The sequence below is a fragment of the Xyrauchen texanus genome, chromosome 44 (genome assembly GCF_025860055.1).
Source record: "Xyrauchen texanus isolate HMW12.3.18 chromosome 44, RBS_HiC_50CHRs, whole genome shotgun sequence".
Taxonomy (NCBI): Eukaryota; Metazoa; Chordata; class Actinopteri; order Cypriniformes; family Catostomidae; genus Xyrauchen; species Xyrauchen texanus.
Window position 1 is genome coordinate 27,536,664 of NC_068319.1, and position 16,779 is coordinate 27,553,442.

General features: G+C 37.7%; 1 protein-coding gene across 1 annotated transcript in view; it reads left to right on the forward strand.

Moving 5' to 3' along the window:
• Positions 1-7,833: 7,833 nt before the first annotated feature.
• The window catches only part of cntfr (ciliary neurotrophic factor receptor), a 286,782-nt gene continuing 277,836 nt past the window's right edge, over positions 7,834-16,779 (forward strand). The window contains exon 1 of the mRNA XM_052117628.1: positions 7,834-8,065. The gene's annotated coding sequence lies outside the window, so the exon portion shown is untranslated. The remainder of the gene's footprint in view (positions 8,066-16,779) is intronic.

The window sequence follows — 16,779 nt, forward strand, 5'->3', positions numbered from 1 at the left end:
AAGGAACCACCGGGAGTCTTTTTGGCATCTTCTGTACAGCTTTGTCCATAACTTCATCGTCAATGTAGAACAGATGTATAGAGGTCTGGACAGTCATTAGACAGTCATACAATTGCTTGGTATTTGGAATGTATTTTCCTTCACTGACCAATCTGTTTGCTTTTCTTTTTAAATCCCTACCCACTCCATCTGGAGCACCTTTTTCATGGCTTGCTTCAAAGAAGCTCCATGTGCCTTTCTTGAAGCCCTTCTTGAACAGCTCTGTGCTAAACATATAGAAGTTGCCCTTCTGGCAGTATTGGGTGCATGGTACATCACTAAAAAAAAAATGAACCAAAGTTACTGATGGATGGTGGGTTTTCACGTGATCTAGCACAGGGGACAGGTGTGTCCCTAAAACAGGTGGACTTTTCTCTTTTGTGTTGAACAAATATGTATCTACCCCACCCATATGAAGGATTTGTGTATGCAGAGTCGCCTGCTGCTGAGAGGATGTGAAGTGAACTGCCTGAATCTCTGCTGACAATTTGCATGTGTAATTTTCAGAATTTTCAAAGTGAATCAAACACTCATGAGATTTCATGCTTTTCTTGAGTTCACGGTAGTGGATGTTTTGCATTTTAATGTTGAATTGATGCCTTGTGAAAACTCTCAGCTGGTTCTGGATCATATCAGTCATATCTCCATCTCATTTGTCATAGTCATTCGGGATGGTTATGATTCTCACTTTCTTTGTTTTTCTTCCTCTTTTCTCCCAGTTCAGTTGTCCACTGAACAAATCTCACTGGAGCCTCAGTATCATAGTCACGATTGAGTCACATTGCTTCTGCATTTGGCACATTCTCCATAACTGCATTCTTTGCTTGCAGGGTCACAGCATTTTGAGTTTGCACTGATTTCCAAGTCAGTCGTCCCAAGAAGCTGGAGTGTATGAAGTTCTGCACAAGGAAGGGTATGTTTTCATGGACTTCACAGAGACAGGTTTCTCTGTCAGATATGGATGGGTGGACAACCCAGAATGGACACATGCAACAGAAAAGTGTATATGACAGCTGACTTGATGGATTCTCAAGAAGAAAGTTGTGATGAAGATTTTTTACAGTATCATTTAGACACATTTTCTGCATTTTTGCTTTTCCCCTTGTGATGGTTTGTTTATTTCCTGCAGTCAAGCGGCTGACATCATCTCTCAAAAATAATTATTGTACCTTCTTTTGGAGCTTGCTGTGTGTTGATCGATATTTTCTTCTTTGAATAGACAGTTCACTTTGGTTCATCTTGCCAAACCACTTTCTTGAAAAACCAAGTGAGGTCTATGTTGTTTTCTGTAGTTGTGGTTGTCATCTGACACACTCTCTCTTCTGGTATTTCGAACAAAATGTTACATTTTTTAATTTCTCTGTATAATTTGGAGTTTTCGCATTTCATTTTTCTTCGTCCTGACCTCCTTAGTCTAAAACGATAAAAGCAAATTTAATTTCAAGATGAATTTAAAGTAGCCTATTTCAATTAATATTTTACAGCTTCCTTAGAACATGGGCAGCTAACTTAAGGGCACACTCCTTAATCATTAACAATAAGTTGTATTTTTTAAAAATGGGTATTTATTATTTAAAACATTTTATGGGCCATAAAAAAACAGAGCTCATGATACAAGGAATAGCAGCTTGCAAGATACAGCGTGTTTTAGATGAACTTTAAAGCCTTATATTTACATTTGTATCTGTAAACATTAGAGCAAAACAGGATTGTATGTTGCGTTATGGTGGGCTGAGAACAAAAAGAGCACATTGTCCTTCTAGAATTCCTACAGTTCCAAAGAAAGTAAAAAAGTTACATAGTGCACCTTTAATTAAAATGACAAACCATGCATAAATTATGGAGTGTACCTTTAATACACAACACCATGGAAGAAACAGTTCAGTTACATACTAATCCTAACAAAGAACTATACTTTTCTCAATCAACCTATGCCTTACTGTAAATATAATATACTTATAGACTCAGGGACCTATGCACTCATCTAACCAGTCACTAATTATACATGTCTGGGGTTCAGGACTTTGTGGTGGTGGTGTCATCTCTACAATCTCTGCCTTCTTACTCTGCACCTCCACTGCGCCTCTCTCCAATTCCTGCGCTTGTACCTTTGCTCCCTGTCACCTGGATCAGCCACTCTGCTTTCCTGCCCTGCATTTCTTCTTTTGTGCCATCTATTTCTACCTTCCTTACAGGGTCGGCATCTCACCATGCCCTGTGTTGCCGTTACCTTTCTGCTGCTGGCAGATTCATCTACCTATTATTAAATTTCCTTAACCTGGAATAGTATACAAAAAAATTACCATTTACAATAAAATGACCCAGAATCCATAATAAAGGTCAAATAATGCAAAATGCTTAAATGTGATTCAGAAGATTTGACTGTTACTCATCGTCAACTCTGTTATTGTTAAACTGTTTAAACCATTAGCAGAGTTGGCAATAACAGGGTTGACATTTTCCACCATTTTGTGATTTAATGCCATGTGCTAACCTCAAACCAGGTACAACATGGCATGTCTTAAAACAGAATATTATGGATTTTCAACATATTATAATTTAGGGTTTTCAATTGAGATTCACTGCAATATCACAATAACAGGTTTGACATAATGTATATACTGTTGGTGTATCCTCAACATTTTGTTCAAAATAATGAGAGAAGAAGCATGACATACCTCACTCACTGCCTTCAAGAGTTTCCCGCCAGAGGAAGTGACATCACTGGGTGCAGGTCACATGTCATTCAGGTTTCAATGTCATATTCAGATTCATAACTGTTGTCAGCTGAGGGCACTATTTTGCTCTACCTATAAAAAGGGGCATGTCTAAATTGCTTATAGCACCTTTAACTAAGAATCATATAATAAAATAGGGATATATGATTTCATGAGGCTTTTAAAATTTGTAAAATATTGCACAGGGGTAGAATGACATGAAAAAGATAATATATTACAAATAAATATTTTATGTCTCTCTTTTTGGTCAACTTGGTATTGGTCCATTTTCTTTTATCACTGTTGTTTTTGGTACCCAGCCTACATGGGATGCATTTCACAAAAGCATCATTAGCAAACTATAGTCGCAAGTTCCATGGTTGCCAACATAGTTCAACCATTTGGTGTTTACCGAAACCATGCCAGTGAACATTCACAAACAGCATGGCAAAGTTGTGTGGTTGGAACTACAGCTCAACTGTGATTAAAAGCATAGTTTCTTGTAAGATTGATGTGACAACATCATTTGACTGCACTGAGGCTGCTATACTACATTCTGAAAGAACTATGACCCTGTTTACATTCACATAAGAAAATTGATTATTCTGGGGGTTTTGCAGAAAGTGGCATTCTGAAATGTTCATGCAAGCATGGTTGTTTTCCATATGGCATTTAAGGGATTAAGAAAAATAAATGTAACACATCTAGGTTTCTGTCGAATAATTAGGATTATGTGGCCATGTAAACACATGAACGGCGTTCGTATAGGTTTTTGAAGAGAGCGTATATTCGTATGTGCTCGAATCTGCCGGGGGAATCCCAGAGTATGATGTAAGAGGGGAAACCAACTGAGCTGCATGTATTGGAGGTAAAGAGAATGCTGATTACACAGTGTATACCAATGTGAATGGCGATGTCTAAAGCAGCTACTCCATGCATCATACCATGGCAGTTAAGCAGTTGCATTGTATGGTAACGCATCCCTGAATAGCAATTAGAATGTAATAGTATAATATTTTAAATCATGTTAGTAAAATATTTCACTTTCACACTTAATTTTAAGGCTCTCTGATTAAACTCACGAAGCTAGAGGCCTTGTATATTTGAACATATTTTTCTTCATATCTCCACAGAAATAAAGTAAATGGGCATCTCCTTCTCTGTGTCACTTCATGTCATTGCAATTAAACAAATGTTAAATTAAAGTGAAACTTTGCATTTACAATCAAAATCCTCACTTATATATTCACTAGAGTTTGGCACAAACCTCATCACAGCACTTCACATCTTCACACAGTCTTCAGGAAAGATCTGAGTGCGGTCTGCGATGTGGGTCGGTAAGACGGTCAGAGTTCTGTACATCAAGTATTTCAGGCTGAATTAATTGCAGAACTTAATATTTAGGATTAGGGGTTTAGGACAAATCCTAACTAGAATGTTTGAGAAATATCAGTACAGTGCTCTCTTACAAACACTATAATTACATCCAGGAAAGTTTGCCAAGATCCATTATCAAATGGACAAAAAAGAAACTAGATTATAGAGTATTTCACCCTTTTGTTATTTCTTGCCAAACTTGGCAGAATTAGCATATCTTGAAACTATAGATCTGATGTTGGGCGGAAGAAAGATCAGGAATATGAATCACTCATACCTAATAAACCAGATGCAGTGCAGCTTTGGCACAGACAGTTTCAAACAACCAAAATTAACACAATGATTTGAGATAATCAGCGATAACTTATTTTGTACCATTAAAAGCCTTTGTAGATGGAAGGCATGATAGAAAACAATACATACATTGTATTTGTAACCCTGTTAGGATAACTTTCCCTACCTTTACAAAAAAGTACCATGCCATTTTTTGTAATGGTAATGATTTAAATATATTGCAGCATCACTATTGTTACAGCTCATAGGTTGGAAGTAGTCTCCCCCAATGGCTGAACTGACTGATAGGAGGGCCAGTGGTGACTGTGCTCTTCTGTGGAACAGCTTATGTTTAATGCACAGCCCCACTGAGTGCCAAGTATTGATTTGTAAATGCAGGCCATGTGTGTTTATCCGGCTAAGATCCTTACCATTGTTTTACCCAGTGCATTTGCATAAGCAAGATGCCAGAGAGAGGAGGAGGATGAAGAGGGGGATAATTCAGTGATGAGCTGTCATTTAGATGTAGCTTAAAGGGGCAGGGGAGAAAGAGAAAGACAGTTAAAGAGAAGAGAGTGAGTGCAAGGCATCTAGTGGGAGTTTGTAGTTAATGCACAGGAAATGAGATAAAGTGTTGTTTGTTTTTAGTGTGTATTTAGTGTGTATTTTTTGTTACACTAAGTCCAAACCTGGCACAACATGATCCGACAAGGGTAACACGGCGATCTCATGACAAGTCATAATAATAGTACGAGATGGCGAAATTTCAAAATCATTCAAGTTGGCTCGTACAAAAACTTTACTCCCATATAGAAAAATAAACAAACCAATGAACACTGTTTTATGATTTTTACTATGGTTATCACCAAACCCTAAACCCAAAACTATGACTTTAATAGGAAAATAACTTTTGTGTATCATGGAAGAAAGAAAACATTGGGTTTGAATGAGATGAGGTAAGCCGGTTATTGACATACATCACTCATTTATTTTGCATGACTAAATGTACAATGACTAATACAATGTGTTCACTGACATTTCCTAATTTTATTCAAATAAAGTGTTGAACAAGAGGCTAGCCAAAATGGTATGCCTTTATTGTATCGATTTGAAATTCTATTTGTTAATTGGTGGTCTCTATGGTAATAAAAGTTGCACCTTTTCATACAAGCCAAATTGTAAAATGTCTTACGATTTCGGCATCTTGTACGAATTATTGCGGGTTGTTGTGTGACAGATCTCCTGGTTTCTATTTCTGCTATGATGCAATGCGATATCCATTCAAAATGATATCTCATTGGTCAAAAATCCTGTTCCCCACAACTGTACATTAAACATCAAATATCTTCTGATTGGCTGTGATTTATTATTTTTTTCTCACAATTAGTGTTTACAGGCCAATTGCTTGTCGCTGGAAACTTTGTATAACATCTGGTTCAGACTAAGTGTTATGTATGGTGTTTGGTGTACATTGTTTGTTATGTTTGGTGTGTGTTTTTTGTTATGTTTCGTGGATGTTGTTTGTTTTTTGGTGTGCGTTATGTTTGGTGGCAGATGCACATTGTGAAGTTTGATGTTTTATAAGCTATGTTTTGTTTGTGTTGAATGTTTTGTTTGATGTATGTTGTTTGTTATGTTTCGAGTGTGTTGTCTGTTACGTTTGGTGTGTGTTGTTTTTTGTTTAATGTATGGTGTTTGTTATGTTTGGTGTGAGTTGCAGGGTCGCATTGATGTTATGTTTGGTGTATGTTGTTTGGTATGCTTGTTTGGTGTTGTATGCTACATATTGTCTGTTGTTTTTTATGTTTGGTGTGTGTTGTCTGTTACATTTTGTTTATGTTGTTTTTTATGTTTGGAGTGTATTATCTGTTATGTTTGGTGTATGTTAATTGTTATGCTTGTTTGGTGTTGTATGCTAAATTTTTTCTGTTGTTTTTTATGTTTGGTGTGTGTTGTCTGTTACATTTTGTTTATGTTGTTTGTTATGTTTGGAGTGTATTGTCTGTTATGTTTAGTGTAAGTTGTTTGTTATGTTTGTTTGGTGTAGTATGCTACATTTTATCTGTGCTGTTTGTTATGTTTTGCATGCAGTGTTTTCTATACATTGTTTATTACATTTGATATGTGTTATATGCTACATTTTGTGTGTGTTTTTATGTTTGGTTTACATTGTATTCTGTGTTTGGCTTATGTTTGTATGTTTGGTGTACGTTGTTATGTTTGGTCAGTGTTGTATGCAACATTTTGTGTGTGTTGTTTGTTTTGTTGGCTGTGCATTCTTTGTTATGTTTGGTCTGTGTAGTATGTTATTGTAAGACAGTTAAGGATGGGCAAGGAGGAGGCTTGTCAACATAAATCATAATTTAATGAAAACTTAAACCAAAAGCATAAACAAACACACACACGACGGACATGCCCATAATTCTCTCTCTCTCGAACCATCGTCATCGCGCCTCATCAGGCCCCGCCCCCCTCCACTCCACAGTTATGATTTGTGTGCATTGTTTATTATGTTTGGTGTGTGTTGTATGTTACGTTTGGTGTGTGTTGATTATTTAGTTTGGTGGGTGTTGTAAGTTACGTTTTGTGTAGGTAGATTGTTTTGTTTAGTTTGCGTTATGTTTGGTGGCAGGTCCGCATTGTTTTATGTTTGGTGTGCTTTGCTAAAGACATTGCTTTTGACTTTGCAGGTAAAAAGATCAAACAGATGCAAGATATGGTTGAGATTTTAGTGCATTTTTAAAAGTGACAACCACGAAACGATTGCTAAGTGTTATGCCAAATTCAAACTAAATATTGAAAAGAAAGGGGAAATCACAATTGAATTATTGAAAACCTCAATTGTTTCTCCTAGACAGCAATGAGATTAAATAGAGGACAAATGGAGACTTTTGCTTGAGTCTCTTTGTTTCTTAGATGTTCTCTGCTGAGAACAACACCAATAAAGTAACCTCACAGTTTCAGAATATATTTTATTAATTTATAAAATCTGTGCTCAGATTTGCCAAGATACTAAATTCTTAGATTAAACGTCAGAGATATCAATATTAAACATTTCTCATCTAATTTTGACCAAAACCAAATGATCTAAGCTATGTTAAAGTTATAGCTTTATAGTATTTCCCCAATTGTATGTTCACAATTGTCTAATTTGTGTCTATTTGTATTTCTTCTAATGCATTTTAGGAGAAGCATCTGAGACAAAGCTAATACTTACATGGAATGCATCTTACATCTCAATTAAGTCTTCTAAGCTTTAAAAGAGCCACATCTGAGCAATAAAATCCACTTCTCGCTTTCTGGCAGTGCACACTTCCTGTAGCAGTGGCTAGGGGGTGCACTGTGGACAGAGGAAGCGGCACTAATATATTCCTCACTGGCTGCTGGGATCTGGTCACATGGGGAGCCAGTGCGAGTTTAAAAGTGCTTTGGTTTCCCTTTAGCCAGTGCAGTGTGAGCCTTTGCTTGAGACGCACACACATACACACAAGACGCCTTTGCCTACAGCACGGCAACTTTCTCTAACGGAGCTTCTTTCACATACACACACACACATAAATAGAGACTCTTACACTCTTGTGTGCATCTATTGAGGACAAGACAGAGATATTAAGGAGGAGAGGAAGATAAGGCAAGAGAAGGAAGCCAACGCTTTTTAAGTGAGTACCTTTTTTTATAAACTGTCACTCATTTTTTTATTGGGCTCATTTCATTTTGCTGGATTTATTTGCATGCATTGCAAGTTTATTTGAATATTGAGAGACAAAGAAGGCATCATAAGGTGGACACATTTGTTTTTAGCTTTTCTGGGATCTTAGTTGGGAGCTTTTGGAGGCTGTTGGGATCAACAAATAATTGGCAAATGTCACCTAATGGATTATTTCCCAGTTGAACCTGGTGTCACAGTATTCAGTAGCCAGAAGTATCCCTGGCTCTCCGCTGCCTGTAATGCACGTGTTAGAGGATGCAAGCGCGTTAGACAGCACGCACCATGCAAGAAATGTGATTCGTACAGCCTCACTCCGGGAAGAGAAGGCAAACAAAGTGGCCAGCTCGCAGGAGAGGGGAACAGGGGTGAGGATCAGGGTAAACAGGAATAGAAGAGTGAAAGTGGAGGGGCTTTTTCAAAGCCCTGACACTAGGCAGGCAATTAGCTGCAGCTTCTGTTATCTATGCCTTTTCTGTAGCCGCTGCCCTGAAGGCGCGGGTCAGGGGACGAGCTGACCCTGTGTCAACACTCATGGAAGCCATTATCAAGAGCTGATTGATTAGTTTGAGCGGAAATCTCCTCATCTCCTCCTCCTTCTCTTGTTTGGGTTGACGCTTTTTGTTCTTTTGGCTGTGGTCGTATATGCCTGGATTCCTTGTCTTTGCTTTTCTCATTTGCCTGATTGGACTTTCTATATGGGTGAATCTCAGAAAAACATGTCCAGGTTATATTTCACCCTGAAATCAACAGAAAAATATTTAGCATAAAGAATATAGTTTTTAGGACCATTAAGATTTTTTTTTTCATTCATGCATCAAGATGTTTACTTTTTAGCTTTATTTTAATTATTTTCAATGGAGATTCTAATTACCATAATACAGTATTTTTTTTACTGTATTACAGTAGTACATATTATATGAAATGTTATTTTATTCAAATTAGAAACAATATAATTATTACTATTTAATTATTAAATATTAATTTATTCACCATACTTTTTTCATATAGTAATAAAATGGTAACACTTAACATTGATTTTCCATTTGTTAAGGGTTTATAAATGGGTTAATTAATGACTAATAAGTTATTTATAAAGGCATTATAAATCATTAATATGCTGTTATAACAACATGCATAAAAATGATGAGTTTCATGCAATACATGCCAAATAATGAGCCATTTTAGCTCGCATGTCAAAAAAACGGAACACATATTCAACATTAGTAACCTATACAACAATGTAAAGTGGACACATATGTTGCCAACATAAAGTTCATGAAGGTTTAAGGTCATCAGGTCTTTGATTTGACTTTATGCGTGAATCTCATAAAAACATGCCCAGCTTACATTTCACCCTGAAATCAACAGAACAACATTTAGCATGAGAACACAAAGCCTAATGTAGGATCATTAAGATTTATTGATGTATTTATTTTTTGCATTTTTTTTTTTAAACAATTCGGTATATTTTGCATGCATCCTTCATGCATCAAGATGTTTTACTTTTTAGTTTTATTGTAATTATTGTCAATTGAGATTCTAGTTACTGCAATACAGTTTTTTTTTTACTGTATTACAATAGTACTTATATATGCAATGCCATTTTATCCAAATCAAAATCTATATAATTATTACTATTTAATTATTAAATAGTTAAATTGTTATGCTTTTTATGTTTTCACATATTAGCGTAATACAATTATAATACTTAACATTGATTTTCCCTTTGTTAAGGATTTATTAGGGGGTTTATTAATGACTAATAAGTTATTTACTAATGCATTATAAATGATTAACGTGGTTATAACAACATGTATAAAAATTGTGACTAGCATGCAATACCTGCCAAATAGTGAGCCATTTTACCTCACATGTAATAAATGCTTAATAACACATATTCAAAATTAGTAACCTATAAAAAAAAATTAAAAAAAAATGTAACAATGTAAAGTGAACACATATGAAGAAGTAGTTTCCAACATTAAAAACCTATGTACATAAAGTTCGGTAAGGTTTAATGGTTATCAGGCCTCATTGTTACGGTATGTATAAAATGATAGATGCTGTTATTGAGCATTAAGACCTGAAAAGTATTTTTGCAGAGGAATTTAGGTAACTAGAACTAGGCAAAACCCTTCTTTTGACATCAACGTGACAATACAAGTAACTCATTTCAGTACGTAAACAAAGTACTGTTGCAACAATTGTCTATTTTTATTCATTGTGACATAAATCATGAATTATTACACAAGTATAAATGTGTTTATTAAGCATTTATAACATGTAAGTTAAACTACTCACTATTTGGAAAGTACAGCATGGAACTAACACTGTTTATTCATGTTAATTACATAGATATGTCTTATTTATTTTAATTATGGGGTTAAATGTGACCCACACGTGTTCTTGCAACACATTTTTGTAAGATTTAAACTTTGTCGTGCTTATCTGCTGGTACTTTTGACTTATTGGAACGTGACATCCATTTATTGGTGGGCTAAAACTCTTAATTTGTAAAACGGGGACATGCTGCGGGGGTAAAACTCTCTCTCTCTCTTTGATTTTAAAGACTCTGCCCTCCTCACATTAGCCCACAGGGGGGTCAGCTTAACTCCGGCAGAGCTGACACTGCCTTAATGACGCCCTGTTTCATGCCTTATTGAGAGCGGTGACTGAATGGCTGCCGGACACTGACTTTTCTTTTTAAATGAGGGTCTCTGCTTTCTCTGCACTGAATTTTAGTTCGTAAACCCCTCACTAAAGGGGATTTCTGTCATATGAGCAGCCTGTAGCTTGGCACCTGGTTTTGGTTTGTCTTTGTCCACACAAATGGGGAAAAAAGCTACACAGGCTGGTCCGGGAGCTCTTTTGGACGTAAATAAAACATTGCAGGCTCAATAAAAGAGGTAACGTGCGGTGCACGTGCTCTGGTAGGCTTAATTAAATTAACACTCTCCTACTGGCGCATAGAAGTCTTGGAGGGAACGCTCTACATGTAGAATGTTTTTTGGTCTTTAATCGCAGTAGGGGTTCTTCTCACGGGGTGTGAGCGAGACCCCATGCTCACGTTCTTTGCTCTAATCTCTCCGTACTGCCTTCGAGACGTGTTTATGATTCAAACACCAGAAACGTAAAATAACACCAGCATAATATTTCCCTTAACATACTTACCCCTTGGATAAACATCCCTAAACAGATGTCATAGCGCTGGGTGATCACAGACAACGGGGGCTGACGATGCTCTCCACCCTTACATACACAAATTCTACAAATTAAAAGCTGGTGCTCGAGGAATCCACCAAGATAGCGGATCCCACTGCATGCTACTGGTCTCATATTTAAAGCCAAGACCGCACCGAGTAGAAATAGTGCATAATCTTTATGAGCTAATTGGTAACACTTTACAGAAAGAATCTATACTTTAGCATTAGATATCATGGACTATCATGGATTTATGAAAGGCAGAGTTCACCCCAAAATGAACGTTTGCCTTTATTCAATCTGTAGTTCATAATGCCAGAAAATAGATGCTTCCTGTAATAAAAACATCATATATTTCTTACATTTTGTATTAATGTTAATATAAATATGCTATTGTTTATGGTTAGCTCAAGTTAGTTTAAATTGCATTAACTAATTTAAAAATATGCAACTTAAATGTTAAAGAATGTATATGTAGAAATGAACCCTAATCAGGGTTATTAAATGCTCTAAAAGTATTGTTCATTGTTAGTTCACATTTACAACCTTATCATAAAGTGTTATAACTATTTTATAACTATGCTATAAAACTGATTTAGCCATCTGTGTTGATCTGGTTGATTCTCTTTTAATTATTTTGTTGATAGAATCATTCATCATTCATTTGCTTGTCAATTAAATAAAAAAAAATTATTATGTGGCTAATAAGAATTTTTGAGCAGAGAATTATTTTCTACTCATTTATTCCTTCACTGGGCTAAATAATATGATATCGCCTCAAATTTGTCATTGAATTTCATGCCAACTCAATGTGCTATTTTAGTTTTCATTAAATTAGATTTCAATTCGAAAAGATACAGCAAGTCATTGTTTTGTCTTCCACACGGTTATACAAGGATGTATCCAACTTACATATATAAAAAGGCAATATAGACTCCAGTTGCATATCTTGTAAGAAAAACCAGTGCTTCTACACTGCCTGGCCAAAAAAATTAATTGCTGTTTGGATTTAAATAAGCAGATACTTAAGAGTCTATGATTGGATCATTATTGCAATGATTAATGTGTTTCAGCTACAATAACTCTTTTAACCCTAACTGATGCAGTGTGTAGCATCTCATTTCTTAAACAACCATGTCGGAAGACGTATCCCGTGGTTGTGGAAAAGACATTACTGTGTTTCAGTATGGGCAAAATATTGGCCTGCATCAAGCAAAAAAAAAAAAAACAACGTAAGGAGATTGCTGAAATCACTGGAATTGGGTTAAGAACTGTCCAACGCATTATAAATATAATGTGGTTGGAAAAAAGTCTTGAATGATCGTTATCTGAGATCACTAAAATACTTGGTGAAGTCACATTGTAAAATATCGACAGTAGAGCTCACGTCTATGTTTAATAGTGAAAGTAAGAGCATTTCCACATGCACAATGCCACGAGAACTTACAGGATTGGGACAAAACTGCTGTGAGGCCACAAGAAAGCCACTTGTTTGTGAGGCCAATTGGAAAAAACTACTTCAATTTATTAGGGAGCTTAAAGATTGGACTGTGGAGCAATGAAAAAGGTCTTGGTTTGATGAGTCCAGATTTACCCTTTTCCAAAGTGATGGGCGCATCAGGATAAGAAGGGAAGCACATGAAGCGATGCACCCATCATGCATAGTGCCCACTGTACAAGTCTCTGGAGGCAGTGTTATGATCTGGGGTTACTTCAGTTGGTCAGGTCGAGGCTCAACGTTATTCGGCAATAACATGAAGTCAGCTGAGAACCTAAATGTACTGAATGACCTGGATACCCAACTATGGATATTTTCTTCCCAGACGGCATGGGAATATTCCAGCATGACAATGCCAAGATTCATCGCGCTCAAATTGTGAAAGAGTGGTTCAGAGAACATGAGGAATCATTTTCACACATCAATTGACCACCACAGAGTCCTGACCTTAACCCCACTGAAAGTCTCTCTGAAAAATTAAGGCAAATTTGCTTGTAGATAAATGCTGTGACGTTGCAGGGAGATGCAAAAAAGATGATGTCATCACAGTACGTTTTGAATTGTGAACATTATATCGAAAGTCAAAGGAAGATTTTCAAACTTTGAATTTCTCCAAAAAAAAAAAGTATATCTGTAAAGGGATTTAGATCGGCAAGGAGGAGGCGAGAACCGGCTTGGCAATATAAGTTATATTTTAATGGTTAACTTAAACAAAATATAAACACACACGACGGACATGTCCGTAAACGATCTCTCTCTCCCGCACCATCCTCCACAGTCTGCCTTTATCCCTCTTGGAGGCTTGATTAGACTGATCAGGGACCGCGTGTGTATAATCACGACCCGGCCCCGCCCTCCGCCCTGTCACATTCCTCCCTCGTTCTCTCAGACTGGGGAGCCCCCGGCATGACGTACACCCCCCCTCTTTCCCTGGGGAGGGCCGTGCCTTTTGCTGGCAGGTCATCCCCATCTACCTGGACAAGGGAGGGGACAAGGGGAGGGAAACAGAAATAATTAAATAGGGGGGTACTTCCTGTAACGGTGTAGTACCCCCTAAATAAACACTGTAAAACTTAAACGAGAGGGAAAAGGCCAATGCAGAGTGGCAGTGAGAGAGAGAGAGAGGAGAGAGAGATGAAAAAAAAAAACGTACTCGCCGGTTCTCTGATACACTGTTGCATGGTTCTTGATCACTCCTCCACCCTCTCAGGTGGACGACAGCGCTCCTCCCTGGGCGGACCGGAGTCAGACACACGACACCCGGCGGAAAGAACGCCCGCTCCGCGTTCACGGCGACACCTGGGGACACTCCTCTGCCCCTGGCAGTGGCCCTACCGCTCCAGGCGGTCAGGGATCACTTCCCTCCTCCCCTGGATGGCGGTCTTCTGTTGACCCCTCTGCGTTTCTGGGGGATGGCAGGGCACTCCTCTGCCCCTGGCAGCGGCTCCATCGCTCCAGGCGGTTGGGGAGTCCAGTCCCCACTCGCCTCGCGGACAGCGGCCGTTCACCGCGATCCGGCGGTCGGGCTACTCCCTCCCCCGGTGGATGGCAGCGGCGCTCCCCTGGGTGGACAGCAGTGTCGAGGACTCCGCGATGGGCATCCCTCCTCCTTCCCGGGTGCTATCGGCACCAGTGTAAAGGGATTTATATGTGCAAGGAGTAGGCAAGAACTGGCTTGGCAATATAAATTATATTTTAATGGTTAACTTAAACAAAAGACAAACACACACACATGACGGACATGTCCGTAAACGATCTCTCTCTCCCACACCATCCTCCACAGTTGGCCTTTATCCCTCTCAGAGGCTTGATTAGCCTGATAAGGGACCGGGTGTGTAGAATCACGACCCAGCCCCGCCCTCCGCCCTGCCACAATATCCTATAAAAAAATATATAGAATTACACTTAATGGAATATTCAAGGTTCAATACAAGTTTTTTTTTAGAAAACAAGGGGCAAGTCATCTATATTATGCCACAAATGCTGTTGATGTTAATATGTTTTGAAGCAATAATATGCCTTAACTGCTTATTCGCACCAAGCCAAAATTTTGTGCAAATGTCCGGTGCAAATGTTTGTAGTGAAGGAGCTTTGAATATGAAGCATTATCTCCTAAGGCACTTTATCCGAAGGTTTTTATTTATATTTTGATAAAATTTTTTTGGAGAGCAGTTCTATTTGTTTTACAGACTGTGAAGAAAACTGACTGACCAATGAGTTAAGTGCTTTTAGTCAAGAGCCTCTGCAGCTACAAAATTCAGTGTGTTGGTTGTGCCAATGCACCAAGAGTTACTTTGCAAAACATCATGAAAATACTGAAAACATTTGTAGTAAAACTTTATCTCTTGTATAAGTTTCTGGAACTTACACTTGTATAAGTTGTGCAGAACACAACAATATTGTCCTTGCTGCTGCTATTGTTCTTGATGAGGCTGACAATCTCCATTTGGTTTTCTTTGTAGAACAGTTCACAATAAATCTTGATTGTCTTTTGTACCTATGACATCTGGCAAACTCTTAAGTAGTGTTTTGGCTTTCTTCTTCTCTGCCTTTTTTGTGATAGAAGGATGTCACACCAACAGAAATGACGTCAGCTAGCATAATGGAATAATATTGAATTTTGTTAAGCACCACCAATTGTTCAGGAGTGAATTTGCTTTTCATAAAGCTTTTCTTGGCCGTGGTGTGATTTGGCCTTAAGTCTGAACTTGTCCAAAAAACTAAGTTTGAATAGAGTCAAGTTCATTAAGCAGTTCAGGCTAAATTATCTGCATGGGTGCAACACGTTTCAAATAAACCCTAAACAAAATGTTTGAGGAAAACCAATTGCGTGCACTGTAGTTATGTGCATACAGATTATTTTCATTGTAAATGTGTCTTTGCACCTTGCTGCTTGCTTTCAGATCTATTGCTCTTGCCTGGATATGGAAATTGTACATAATGTAGACATATTTATCTACATATTGCAAGGATACCACCATATTGAAACTCATTTTCAAGTCTTTAGATGTGCTTTACAATCCATCCATGAATTTGCTCATACACTCCTTTGGGGGCTCCAATTGAACTGCTGATTTATCAAAGGCAGCCTACTTTTATGAATATCTAAACACACTGACACCACCCCCACCCCAGTTTCCCTCCTCTCAAACTGGACATCTCCAGATTTGCCTCCACTTGAAGCTAATCAACCCCTGAGCTGCATGGAATCTATTATTCTGCCTTTTAAACCCGACCACAAAGTGTCTTCTATTACCCAAGCCAGGCAACGTCACTACATGAATCATAACTAACTCGTTTAGCTGGAGCATGTGACTTAACCTTGGTCCTCCCTTCAATGGCCCACTTCCTGTTTGCTGACAATGAGGAGATTGTCATTGAGGATTATTACACAGAGTCCAGTTACCTGGGGCCGGTTGCACCAGCTATACGTACGTTACAACTTAGCCTAGTTGTGGCATAAATGGGCATTAATTCACAATTGATGCTACTAAATATTTGAGCATTGCATCGTTAAACTTAGGTAGAACATAACCCTACCTATGAACTTAATATTTACGGAAGCCTCGACCAGGAGCAATGGATGGAATAAAAAAGCAGACTCATTTAATGACATCAATGAGCTCATGTTTTGATTGACAGGCATCAATCCTTTTGACATATATAATGATGTTAGCATTTACACTCGTTTACATTTACAAGAGAGAGAAATAAACGTACTTTTAAGCGCCTCTTCAGTATGAAACCGATCTAACAGTGCAGTTTTCAAGGTGCGTCGCCGGTGTCAAGTGACAACTTATACGAAATAATAAGATATTACAATGAATAAATGTCTATTTTTCCAGCCTGGTGTATTAGTATTTATTTATCACCCCTTATTTATTTTAGATAAAGTTCATATTTATTGTTATTTACACAGGGCAAATATACTATTTATTAAATTTACTTTTATTACGTATCATATT